The sequence below is a fragment of the Stenella coeruleoalba genome (assembly GCF_951394435.1).
Source record: "Stenella coeruleoalba genome assembly, contig: scaffold_126, whole genome shotgun sequence".
In the NCBI taxonomy this organism is placed as follows: domain Eukaryota; kingdom Metazoa; phylum Chordata; class Mammalia; order Artiodactyla; family Delphinidae; genus Stenella; species Stenella coeruleoalba.
In genome coordinates, this window is record NW_027646078.1 from 688368 (window position 1) to 700388 (window position 12021).

At 43.6% G+C, this 12021-nt stretch overlaps 1 long non-coding RNA gene across 5 annotated transcripts in view; it reads right to left on the reverse strand.

Annotated features, from left to right (window-relative positions):
* Nucleotides 1–12021, reverse strand: part of LOC307181358 — an 863843-nt gene that overhangs the window by 597343 nt on the left and 254479 nt on the right. The gene's annotated exons all lie outside the window — the stretch shown is intronic.

Consider the following 12021-nt stretch of genomic DNA (forward strand, 5'->3'; position numbering starts at 1 on the left):
CAACCACTGGGGAGAAGTGTATGGTGTTTCCTGAAACATCTAAAAAACAAAGCAACAGAACCTAGGGCACTTCCACTTATGGTCCTATAGCTTAGGGAAATTAAAATCAAAAAGACACAGCCACCCCAAAGTTTGGAACGGCTATGTTTACAAGAACCTCGTTTACAGTACAAGTTCAACATCGCAGAAAGTGAAAAATGGATAAAGAACTTGTGGTATTTACTTACAAAGCAATATCACTCAGCAATGAAATCTGTGTCATCAGGCCCTTAGCAGCACAATGAGTGGATTCAGGTATGATGATTCTAACTGAAATAAGTCACACAGAAAAAGAAACATCATAAGATATCAGTAATACACGGAATGTAAACTTGGCTACACAGGAACTGAATTACAGAACAGAACAGGGTCTCAAATTTAGAAAACCAACTTATTCTTGCTTAAGGGTAAAGGTGAGTTGGGGTGCTGCACAAAACCAGAGATTGAAATGAGCACAGATAAAGTTCCTTAAGCCAAATATGGAATAGACAAGAGCTACTCCTTGCTCAATGAAATGGACTTAACACCCCATATTAAACGCCTAAGAATGTACCTGACTAGTAAGTATCTTAAAACCTATGGATTGCTATGTCTCCGAAAGAGAATCAAGCATGTGTACAGGGGCATAAACGCAGCAGTGATAGGATTGGAGAGGTTCGGTGAGCAAATGAAGACCCTTTGAAGTCATATTGCATGGTACCCATTCCACGGGTTTCAACTACCCAGGTTTAAGGTATTCTTCCTTCAGCTAAAACATGCATGTGGAACCTAGAGTATGATCAACCATGTGATCGGGAGACGTGTTCAAATATGTCTCAGATTTCGTACCCTGGTACTCGGGTGCAACATTCCAGACACTTTACTAACACTCTCCCCACTTGGAGAGTCAGTCCCTTTAACCTCCTGTTTGGCCCCGTTTGCAATTTCTGCGGAAGATGAACAGGAATAGCGAGAACCAATGAGAGGCTAGCTGGAGGTGTCTGGACGGGCAAATTTAACTCTCATTTTCCACCAGGAAGAGGAATTAACCAAAGGCTCAGCGTGTCCTGCCGGAACCAGATTAGGGCCTGAAGCCCTCCTGTGGTGTTGCGGCCAGGTCACAAGAAAGCATGTTGAAGAAAGGAGCTCAGGGGCACAGTAATTCACAAACCTGCAGAGTTATAAATGACAGCTATCGTCCAAAAATAGACTGAAGTAAGGCTGCCAAGAGGACTTAAAAGCGGGGCAGAATGGCAGGAAACCGATTTCAGGAGGTAGACTGGAATTGCATTGAAAGCATAGGAAAAGAGGCAGAACGTCCACAATGATGCACTTGGCCAAAAAGGGCGTATGCGTTTTTTCCTGAATATATTCAGGAAAAAACGCATACGCCCTTTTTGGCCAACCAAGCAAGCTTGCAAAGGAAATCTGCACTACAATGAAGTCTCACTTCCCCCCGGTCAAAAGGGCCATCTGAAAAAAGTGTAAAATCCAGAAAGGCAGGACAGGCCATGGAGAACTGGGAGCCTTGTTATGCTGATGGGCGGGATGTAAATAGCAAACAACCACTCGGGAGATGTGTATGGTGTTTCCTGAAACATCTAAAAAACAAAGCAACAGAACCTAGGGCACTTCAACTTATGGTCCTATAGCTTAGGGAAATTAAAATCAAAAAGACACAGCCACCCCAAAGTTTGGAACGGCTCTGTTTACAAGAACCTCGTTTACAGTACAAGTTCAACATCGCAGAAAGTGAAAAATGGATAAAGAACTTGTGGTATTTACTTACAAAGCAATATCACTCAGCAATGAAATCTGTGTCATCAGGCCCTTAGCAGCACAATGAGTGGATTCAGGTATGATGATTCTAACTGAAATAAGTCACACAGAAAAAGAAACATCATAAGATATCAGTAATACACGGAATGTAAACTTGGCTACACAGGAACTGAATTACAGAACAGAACAGGGTCTCAAATTTAGAAAACCAACTTATGCTTGCTTGAGGGGAAAGGTGAGTTGTGCTGCTGCATAAAACCAGAGATTGAAATGAGCACAGATAAAGTTCCTTAAGTCAAATATGGAATAGACAAGAGCTACTCCTTGCTCAACGAAATGGACTCAACACCGCATATTAAACGCCTAAGAATGTACCTGACTAGTAAGTATCTTAAAACCTATGGATTGCTATGTCTCCGAAAGAGAATCAAGCATGTGTACAGGGGCATAACGCAGCAGTGATAGGATTGGAGAGGTTCGGTGAGCAAATGAAGACCCTTTGAAGTCATATTGCATGGTACCCATTACACGGGTGTTAACTCTCCAGGTTTAACGTATTCTTCCTTCAGCTAAAACATGCATGTGGAACCTAGAGTATGATCAACCATGTGATCGGGAGACGTGTTCAAATATGTCTCAGTTTTCATACCCTGGTACTCGGGTGCAACATTCCAGACGCTTTACTAACACTCTCCCGACTTGGAGAGTCAGCGCCTTTAACCTCCTGTTTGGCCCAGTTTGCAATTTCTGCGGAAGATGAACAGGAATAGCGAGAACCAATGAGAGACTAGCTGGAGGTGTCTGGACGGGCAAATTTAACTCTCATTTCCCACCAGGAAGAGGAAATAACCAAAGGCTCAGCGTGCCGTGCCGGAACCAGATTAGGGCCTGAAGCCATCCTGCGGTGTTGCGGCCAGCTCAAAAGAAAGCGAGTTGAAGAAAGGAGCTCAGGGGCACTGTAATTCACAAACCTGCAGAGTTATAAATGACAGCTATCGTCCAAAAATAGACTGAAGTAAGGCTGCCAAGAGGACTTGAAAGCGGGGCAGAATTGCAGGAAACCGATTTCAGGAGGTAGACTGGAATTGCATTGAAAGCATAGGAAAAGAGGCAGAACGTCCACAATGATGCACTTGGCCAAAAAGGGCGTATGCGTTTTTTCCTGAATATATTCAGGAAAAAACGCATACGCCCTTTTTGGCCAACCAAGCAAGCTTGCAAAGGAAATCTGCACTACAATGAAGTCTCACTTCCCCCCGGTCAAAAGGGCCATCTGAAAAAAGTGTAAAATCCAGAAAGGCAGGACAGGCCATGGAGAACTGGGAGCCTTGTTATGCTGATGGGCGGGATGTAAATTGCCAACAACCACTCGGGAGAAGTGTATGGTGTTTCCTGAAACATCTAAAAAACAAAGCAACAGAACCTAGGGCACTTCCACTTATGGTCCTATAGCTTAGGGAAATTAAAATCAAAAAGACACAGCCACCCCAAAGTTTGGAACGGCTCTGTTTACAAGAACCTCGTTTACAGTACAAGTTCAACATCGCAGAAAGTGAAAAATGGATAAAGAACTTGTGGTATTTACTTACAAAGCAATATCACTCAGCAATGAAATCTGTGTCATCAGGCCCTTAGCAGCACAATGAGTGGATTCAGGTATGATGATTCTAACTGAAATAAGTCACACAGAAAAAGAAACATCATAAGATATCAGTAATACACGGAATGTAAACTTGGCTACACAGGAACTGAATTACAGAACAGAACAGGGTCTCAAATTTAGAAAACCAACTTATTCTTGCTTAAGAGTAAAGGTGAGTTGGGGTGCTGCATAAAACCAGAGATTGAAATGAGCACAGATAAAGTTCCTTAAGCCAAATATGGAATAGACAAGAGCTACTCCTTGCTCAATGAAATGGACTCAACACCCCATATTAAACGCCTAAGAATGTACCTGACTAGTAAGTATCTTAAAACCTATGGATTGCTATGTCTCCGAAAGAGAATCAAGCATGTGTACAGGGGCATAAACGCAGCAGTGATAGGATTGGAGAGGTTCGGTGAGCAAATGAAGACCCTTTGAAGTCATATTGCATGGTACCCATTCCACGGGTTTCAACTACCCAGTTTAAGGTATTCTTCCTTCAGCTAAAACATGCATGTGGAACCTAGAGTATGATCAACCATGTGATCGGGAGACGTGTTCAAATATGTCTCAGTTTTCCTCCCCTGGTACTCGGGTGCAACATTCCAGACGCTTTACTAACACTCTCCCGACTTGGAGAGTCAGTCCCTTTAACCTCCTGTTTGGCCCAGTTTGCAATTTCTGCGGAAGATGAACAGGAATAGCGAGAACCAATGAAAGGCTAGCTGGAGGTGTCTGGACGGGCAAATTTAACTCTCATTTCCCACCAGGAAGAGGAATTAACCAAAGGCTCAGCGTGCCGTGCCGGAACCAGATTAGGGCCTGAAGCCATCCTGCGGTGTTGCGGCCAGCTCAAAAGAAAGCGAGTTGAAGAAAGGAGCTCAGGGGCACTGTAATTCACAAACCTGCAGAGTTATAAATGACAGCTATCGTCCAAAAATAGACTGAAGTAAGGCTGCCAAGAGGACTTGAAAGCGGGGCAGAATTGCAGGAAACCGATTTCAGGAGGTAGACTGGAATTGCATTGAAAGCATAGGAAAAGAGGCAGAACGTCCACAATGATGCACTTGGCCAAAAAGTGCGTATGCGTTTTTTCCTGAATATATTCAGGAAAAAACGCATACGCCCTTTTTGGCCAACCAAGCAAGCTTGCAAAGGAAATCTGCACTACAATGAAGTCTCACTTCCCCCCGGTCAAAAGGGCCATCTGAAAAAAGTGTAAAATCCAGAAAGGCAGGACAGGCCATGGAGAACTGGGAGCCTTGTTATGCTGATGGGCGGGATGTAAATTGCCAACAACCACTCGGGAGAAGTGTATGGTGTTTCCTGAAACATCTAAAAAACAAAGCAACAGAACCTAGGGCACTTCCACTTATGGTCCTATAGCTTAGGGAAATTAAAATCAAAAAGACACAGCCACCCCAAAGTTTGGAACGGCTCTGTTTACAAGAACGTCGTTTACAGTACAAGTTCAACATCGCAGAAAGTGAAAAATGGATAAAGAAGTTGTGGTATTTACTTACAAAGCAATATCACTCAGCAATGAAATCTGTGTCATCAGGCCCTTAGCAGCACAATGAGTGGATTCAGGTATGATGATTCTAACTGAAATAAGTCACACAGAAAAAGAAACATCATAAGATATCAGTAATACACGGAATGTAAACTTGGCTACACAGGAACTGAATTACAGAACAGAACAGGGTCTCAAATTTAGAAAACCAACTTATGCTTGCTTAAGGGGAAAGGTGAGTTGCGGTGCTGCATAAAACCAGAGATTGAAATGAGCACAGATAAAGTTCCTTAAGTCAAATATGGAATAGACAAGAGCTACTCCTTGCTCAACGAAATGGACTCAACACCGCATATTAAACGCCTAAGAATGTACCTGACTAGTAAGTATCTTAAAACCTATGGATTGCTATGACTGCGAAAGAGAATCAAGCATGTGTACAGGGGCATAACGCAGCAGTGATAGGATTGGAGAGGTTCGGTGAGCAAATGAAGACCCTTTGAAGTCATATTGCATGGTACCCATTACACGGGTCTTAACTCTCCAGGTTTAAGGTATTCTTCCTTCAGCTAAAACATGCATGTGGAACCTAGAGTATGATCAACCATGTGATCGGGAGACGTGTTCAAATATGTCTCAGTTTTCGTACCTGGTACTCGGGTGCAACATTCCAGACGCTTTACTAACACTCTCCCGACTTGGAGAGTCAGCGCCTTTAACCTCCTGATTGGCCCATTTTGCAATTTCTGCGGAAGATGAACAGGAATAGCGAGAACCAATGAGAGACTAGCTGGAGGTGTCTGGACGGGCAAATTTAACTCTCATTTCCCACCAGGAAGAGGAAATAACCAAAGGCTCAGCGTGCCGTGCCGGAACCAGATTAGGGCCTGAAGCCATCCTGCGGTGTTGCGGCCAGCTCAAAAGAAAGCGAGTTGAAGAAAGGAGCTCAAGAGCACTGTAATTCACAAACCTGCAGAGTTATAAATGACAGCTATCATCCAAAAATAGACTGAAGTAAGGCTGCCAAGAGGACTTCAAAGCGGGGCAGAATTGCAGGAAACCGATTTCAGGAGGTAGACTGGAATTGCATTGAAAGCATAGGAAAAGAGGCAGAACGTCCACAATGATGCACTTGGCCAAAAAGGGCGTATGCGTTTTTTCTTGAATATATTCAGGAAAAAACGCATACGCCCTTTTTGGCCAACCAAGCAAGCTTGCAAAGGAAATCTGCACTACAATGAAGTCTCACTTCCCCCCGGTCAAAAGGGCCATCTGAAAAAAGTGTAAAATCCAGAAAGGCAGGACAGGCCATGGAGAACTGGGAGCCTTGTTATGCTGATGGGCGGGATGTAAATTGCCAACAACCACTCGGGAGAAGTGTATGGTGTTTCCTGAAACATCTAAAAAACAAAGCAACAGAACCTAGGGCACTTCCACTTATGGTCCTATAGCTTAGGGAAATTAAAATCAAAAAGACACAGCCACCCCAAAGTTTGGAACGTCTCTGTTTAAAAGAACCTCGTTTACAGTACAAGTTCAACATCGCAGAAAGTGAAAAATGGATAAAGAACTTGTGGTATTTACTTACAAAGCAATATAACTCAGCAATGAAATCTGTGTCATCAGGCCCTTAGCAGCACAATGAGTGGATTCAGGTATGATGATTCTAACTGAAATAAGTCACACAGAAAAAGAAACATCATAAGATATCAGTAATACACGGAATGTAAACTTGGCTACACAGGAACTGAATTACAGAACAGAACAGGGTCTCAAATTTAGAAAACCAACTTATTCTTGCTTAAGGGGAAAGGTGAGTTGTGGTGCTGCATAAAACCAGAGATTGAAATGAGCACAGATAAAGTTCCTTAAGCCAAATATGGAATAGACAAGAGCTACTCCTTGCTCAACGAAATGGACTCAACACCGCATATTAAACGCCTAAGAATGTACCTGACTAGTAAGTATCTTAAAACCTATGGATTGCTATGTCTCCGAAAGAGAATCAAGCATGTGTACAGGGGCATAAACGCAGCAGTGATAGGATTGGAGAGGTTCGTGAGCAAATGAAGACCCTTTGAAGTCATATTGCATGGTACCCATTCCACGGGTTTCAGATACCCAGGTTTAAGGTATTCTTCCTTCAGCTAAAACATGCATGTGGAACCTAGAGTATGATCAACCATGTGATCGGGAGACGTGTTCAAATATGTCTCAGTTTTCCTCCCCTGGTACTCGGGTGCAACATTCCAGACGCTTTACTAACACTCTCCCGACTTGGAGAGTCAGTCCCTTTAACCTCCTGTTTGGCCCAGTTTGCAATTTCTGCGGAAGATGAACAGGAATAGCGAGAACCAATGAGAGGCTAGCTGGAGGTGTCTGCACGGGCAAATTTAACTCTCATTTCCCACCGGGAAGCGGAATTAACCAAAGGCTGAGCATGCCGGGCCGGAACCAGATTAGGGCCTGAAGCCATCCTGCGGTGTTGCGGCCAGGTCACAAGAAAGCGAGTTGAAGAAAGGAGCTCAGGGGCACTGTAATTCACAAACCTGCAGAGTTATAAATGACAGCTATCGTCCAAAAATAGACTGAAGTAAGGCTGCCAAGAGGACTTGAAAGCGGGGCAGAATTGCAGGAAACCGATTTCAGGAGGTAGAATGGAATTGCATTGAAAGCATAGGAAAAGAGGCAGAACGTCCACAATGATGCACTTGGCCAAAAAGGGCGTATGCGTTTTTTCCTGAATATATTCAGGAAAAAACACATACGCCCTTTTTGGCCAACCAAGCAAGCTTGCAAAGGAAATCTGCACTACAATGAAGTCTCACTTCCCCCCGGTCAAAAGGGCCATCTGAAGAAAGTGTAAAATGCAGAAAGGCAACAGGCCATTGAGAACTGGGAGCCTTGTTATGCTGATGGGCGGGATGTAAATTGCCAACAGACACTTGGGAGAAGTGTATGGTGTTTCCTGAAACATCTAAAAAACAAAGCAACAGAGCCTAGGGCACTTCCACTTATGGTCCTATAGCTTAGGGAAATTAAAATCAAAAAGACACAGTCACCCCAAAGTTTGGAACGGCTCTGTTTACAAGAACCTCGTTTACAGTACAAGTTCAACATCGCAGAAAGTGAAAAATGGATAAAGAAGTTGTGGTATTCACTTACAAAGCAATATCACTCAGCAATGAAAGCTATGTCATCAGGCCCTTAGCAGCACAATGAGTGGATTCAGGTATGATGATTCTAACTGAAATAAGTCACACAGAAAAAGAAACATCATAAGATATCAGTAATACACGGAATGTAAACTTGGCTACACAGGAACTGAATTACAGAACAGAACAGTGTCTCAAATTTAGAAATCCAACTTATGCTTGCTTAAGGGGAAAGGTGAGTTGGGGTGCTGCATAAAACCAGAGATTGAAATGAGCACAGATAAAGTTCCTTAAGCCAAATATGGAATAGACAAGAGCTACTCCTTGCTCAACGAAATGGACTCAACACCGCATATTAAACGCCTAAGAATGTACCTGACTAGTAAGTATCTTAAAACCTATGGATTGCTATGTCTCCGAAAGAGAATCAAGCATGTGTACAGGGGCATAAACGCAGCAGTGATAGGATTGGAGAGGTTCGGTGAGCAAATGAAGACCCTTTGAAGTCATATTGCATGGTACCCATTCCACGGGTTTCAACTACCCAGGTTTAAGGTATTCTTCCTTCAGCTAAAACATGCATGTGGAACCCAAGTATGATCAACCATGTGAACGGGAGACGTGTTCAAATATGTCTCAGTTTTCCTCCCCTGGTACTCGGGTGCAACATTCCAGACGCTTTACTAACACTCTCCCCACTTGGAGAGTCAGCGCCTTTAACCTCCTGTTTGGCCCAGTTTGCAATTTCTGCGGAAGATGAACAGGAATAGCGAGAACCAATGAGAGACTAGCTGGAGGTGTCTGGACGGGCAAATTTAACTCTCATTTCCCACCAGGAAGAGGAAATAACCAAAGGCTCAGCATGCCGTGCCGGAACCAGATTAGGGCCTGAAGCCATCCTGCGGTGTTGCGGCCAGGTCACAAGAAAGCAAGTTGAAGAAAGGAGCTCAGGGGCACTGTAATTCACAAACCTGCAGAGTTATAAATGACAGCTATCGTCCAAAAATAGACTGAAGTAAGGCTGCCAAGAGGACTTGAAGGCGGGGCAGAATTGCAGGAAACCGATTTCAGGAGGTAGACTGGAATTGCATTGAAAGCATAGGAAAAGAGGCAGAACGTCCACAATGATGCACTTGGCCAAAAAGGGCGTATGCGTTTTTTCCTGAATATATTCAGGAAAAAACGCATACGCCCTTTTTGGCCAACCAAGCAAGCTTGCAAAGGAAATGTGCACTACAATGAAGTCTCACTTCCCCCCGGTCAAAAGGGCCATCTGAAAAAAGTGTAAAATCCAGAAAGGCAGGACAGGCCATGGAGAACTGGGAGCCTTGTTATGCTGATGGGCGGGATGTAAATTGCCAACAACCACTCGGGAGAAGTGTATGGTGTTTCCTGAAACATCTAAAAAACAAAGCAACAGAGCCTAGGGCACTTCCACTTATGGTCCTATAGCTTAGGGAAATTAAAATCAAAAAGACACAGCCACCCCAAAGTTTGGGACGCCTCCGTTTACAAGAACCTCGTTTACCATACAAGTTCAATATCACAGAAAGTGAAAAATGGATAAAGAACTTGTGGTACTTACGTACAATGCAGTATCACTCAGCAATGAAATCTATGTCATCAGGCCCTTAGCAGCATAATGAGTGGATTCAGGTACGATGATTCTAACTGAAATAAGTCACACAGAAAAAGAAACATCATAAGATATCACTAATACACGGAATGTAAACTTGGCTACACAGGAACTGCATTCCAAAACAGAACAGGGTCTCAAATTTAGAAAACCAACTTATGCTTGCTTAAGGGGAAAGGTGAGTTGGGGTGCTGCATAAAACCAGAGATTGAAATGAGCACAGATAAAGTTCCTTAAGTCAAATATGGAATAGACAAGAGCTACTCCTTGCTCAACGAAATGGACTCAATACCCCATAGTAAACGCCTAAGAATGTACCTGACTAGTAAGTATCTTAAAACCTATGGATTGCTATGTCTCCGAAAGAGAATCAAGCGTGTGTACAGGGGCATAAACGCAGCAGTGATAGGATTGGAGAGGTTCGGTGAGCAAATGAAGACCCTTTGAAGTCATATTGCATGGTACCCATTACACGGGTCTCAACTCTCCAGGTTTAAGGTATTCTTCCTTCAGCTAAAACATGCATGTGGAACCCAAGTATGATCAACCATGTGAACGGGAGACGTGTTCAAATATGTCTCAGTTTTCCTCCCCTGGTACTCGGGTGCAACATTCCAGACGCTTTACTAACACTCTCCGCACTTGGAGAGTCAGCGCCTTTAACCTCCTGTTTGGCCCAGTTTGCAATTTCTTCGGAAGATGAACAGGAATAGCGAGAACCAATGAGAGGCTAGCTGGAGGTGTCTGGACGGGCAAATTTAACTCTCATTTCCCACCAGGAAGAGGAAATAACCAAAGGCTCAGCGTGCCATGCCGGAACCAGATTAGGGCCTGAAGCCATCCGGCGGTGTTGCGGCCAGGTCACAAGAAAGCAAGTTGAAGAAAGGAGCTCAGGGGCACTGTAATGCACAAACCTGCAGAGTTATAAATGACAGCTATCGTCCAAAAATAGACTGAAGTAAGGCTGCCAAGAGGACTTGAAAGCGGGGCAGAATTGCAGGAAACCGATTTCAGGAGGTAGACTGGAATTGCATTGAAAGCATAGGAAAAGAGGCAGAACGTCCACAATGATGCACTTGGCCAAAAAGGGCGTATGCGTTTTTTCCTGAATATATTCAGGAAAAAACGCATACGCCCTTTTTGGCCAACCAAGCAAGCTTGCAAAGGAAATCTGCACTACAATGAAGTCTCACTTCCCCCCGGTCAAAAGGGCCATCTGAAAAAAGTGTAAAATCCAGAAAGGCAACAGGCCATTGAGAACTGGGAGCCTTGTTATGCTGATGGGCGGGATGTAAATTGTCAACAACCACTCGGGAGAAGTGTATGGTGTTTCCTGAAACATCTAAAAAACAAAGCAACAGAGCCTAGGGCACTTCCACTTATGGTCCTATAGCTTAGGGAAATTAAAATCAAAAAGACACAGCCACCCCAAAGTTTGGAACGGCTCTGTTTACAAGAACCTCGTTTACAGTACAAGTTCAACATCGCAGAAAGTGAAAAATGGATAAAGAAGTTGTGGTATTCACTTACAAAGCAATATCACTCAGCAATGAAATCTATGTCATCAGGCCCTTAGCATCACAATGAGTGGATTCAGGTATGATGATTCTAACTGAAATAAGTCACACAGAAAAAGAAACATCATAAGATATCACTAATACACGGAATGTAAACTTGGCTACACAGGAACTGAATTACAGAACAGAACAGGGTCTCAAATTTAGAAAACCAACTTATGCTTGCTTAAGGGTAAAGGTGAGTTGGGGTGCTGCATAAAACCAGAGATTGAAATGAGCACAGATAAAGTTCCTTAAGCCAAATATGGAATAGACAAGAGCTACTCCTTGCTCAACGAAATGGACTCAACACCGCATATTAAACGCCTAAGAATGTACCTGACTAGTAAGTATCTTAAAACCTATGGATTGCTATGTCTCCGAAAGAGAATCAAGCATGTGTACAGGGGCATAAACGCAGCAGTGATAGGATTGGAGAGGTTCGGTGAGCAAATGAAGACCCTTTGAAGTCATATTGCATGGTACCCATTCCACGGGTTTCAACTACCCAGGTTTTAGGTATTCTTCCTTCAGCTAAAACATGCATGTGGAACCCAAGTATGATCAACCATGTGAACGGGAGACGTGTTCAAATATGTCTCAGTTTTCCTCCCCTGGTACTCGGGTGCAACATTCCAGACGCTTTACTAACACTCTCCCCACTTGGAGAGTCAGCGCCTTTAACCTCCTGTTTGGCCCAGTTTGCAATTTCTGCGGAA